The following is a 2,311-nucleotide window of genomic DNA, read 5'->3' on the forward strand; positions in this document are numbered from 1 at the left end:
TCTTTAGCGTGGGCTTTTGTATCTCTTCGGGTATGCCCGGAGTACATTGTAAATATTATTCTTGGTTGAATGAAACTTACATTTCACCCAAAAAAAGATTAGCAAGGCTCCATTAGATGGCGCTTCTTATTCTGTTCGGTTCTAACTATAATTTTTTATCGGTAAATTGCAAAACTAATCCTGTATATATAGAGAGTGACAAAATTACTCCCATAAATATTGAATTGGCAATTTTAATATTGTATGTTTTAATTTAGTGACAATTTTAATCTTTTCGACCAAAAATTGCCAGATTTTAGCTGGACAAATTGGGGCTTAGGGTTGCGACTGCCAACTGGACTCGAATTAAATACGTGGCATCCTCGTAGGATGCTGACATAAAAAAAATAAAAAAATGACCCCTATTTCACCTTTCTCTCTCTCTCTCTCTACTAGTAGGAGAAATAACTAAAATTGTCACTAAATTGAAACTTACAAGACTAAAATTGTCAATCCAATACTTATCGGACTAATTTTGCTACCATCGATGCAAATAATTTATGTGCGCAAGTAAGCAATTAAGCATAAAAGAATATAAAGCATCAATAAACTTTACATTTAGCCTAATTTAATCGCTTATTTATGTTCAACATTATTTGGTTTCGATCAATTTTTCAAACAACAATAATTAAAATACATTACCAAACAACTATAAGTGCATGTGTATTCATTGTACATAGATGGCCGCCATGAAATCACAGGTAAGAGCGATTTAGCTAGAAACTTTTTAGACCTGAAATTAATCGCTATCTACACACCAACAATAAATTTAATTATTTTGCAAGAAATTCTCATCATCTACAATCGTTATACTTCCGGTAAACGAGTAATCCTAAAATTTCATCATATTAAATATAAAATAAAAGTTGGAAATTTTCCACAAAGAGAGTGTCGAAGTTTCATGTAAATTGCCCAACACTGGAACAGAAACCACAAGAAAAGGGCTTTTCCACTTTTATACCTGAATTGAAGAAGGATAAAGCTCCACGACTCATGAATCAATCCATTATCTTACAGCATTTCTCTGGAAATCAAACTCCAGAAACTGCCCTACTTATTTGGCATCATGAGTCATCAATCACATGCAGATATTGAACACCAAAAGTTCAGTATGATAAAGGCAGCTTTTTGGCTTGTACAAGTTGCACAACAGCCGGTTGGGGACTCATCTTATCAGTTTTACCATTTCCCTTCCTTTTTTATTACACAAAGGAGGAGAAACCAGGGTCACAATTATTGATTGGTTACCGAGGATTGCGCATGTTCATGTGTGCTGGTTAGGATAATACCTCATGAATGCATCAAAAAGAATTGCGCCTGTTCCATGTGTGCTGATTAGGGTAACACCTCACAAATTCACCAAAAAGGATTGCGCCTGTTCAATGTATGCTGGTTATAGTTTCTATAGCTAATCTACTATCATCGAGAATCAAAATCTAACGGCATTAGAATCAATACTTAGGGACCAATGCGGACCAATTTGAAGAAGCTCAGTCCACTGTGAGCCAAATACTATTTGTAATCGGTCTTTAGAATGGTTTCGGTTTTTAAATGGAGTCTAATTGGGTCCATATTTAAATTTAGGCCCGACCCATGAACTGCCTAATTGAAGCCAATTCCAAGCTCGGATCAAGCCCAAACTAGGGGCAATTAGGCTTGCTTCATTATCATCATTATTTTGTGAAATTGAAGTATTCTTTTGAGCAATTACTTAAACTTATATTTGTATTATGGAATAGATAAATAATAAATCAAATCAAACAAAGATTTATAACTAGAAAAAAAAATATAGTTACAATTAAATAATGAGTTAAGTAATAATTTGATTCACAAGTTTACTATAATAAACTAATTAGATCATAACAAACCCAAAAAGGACTTAAAATAAGTTTTTTTTTTTAAAAAAAGAGCATTAATAAATTAATATACTAAAAAATTAAAAGTGAAGAATAAAAATAAAAGTCTAAGAATTTCAAAAAATTTGAAAAAGCTATAAATATAATAAATTTAAAAAATAAACTAAAAATTACATATCATGAATCAACTAAATAAAATAAAAAAAATGGGCCAAATTGGGCCGACCAACGCCCAATTCTAGGTACTCTTGGGCCGATCCCAATTATTGATATTTAAGATCTGATCGAGTTTTTTGATCGCTTCTTTTATTGGGTACGCATTTTGGCCTATTGTGCATCTTGAATTATGACATACATTTGGCCCTACCAAACACCTAAACAAAAATTTAAATTCACATTATGAATGTGATAACATT

The sequence above is a fragment of the Sesamum indicum genome, linkage group LG7, assembly GCF_000512975.1.
Source record: "Sesamum indicum cultivar Zhongzhi No. 13 linkage group LG7, S_indicum_v1.0, whole genome shotgun sequence".
NCBI lineage: Eukaryota > Viridiplantae > Streptophyta > Magnoliopsida > Lamiales > Pedaliaceae > Sesamum > Sesamum indicum.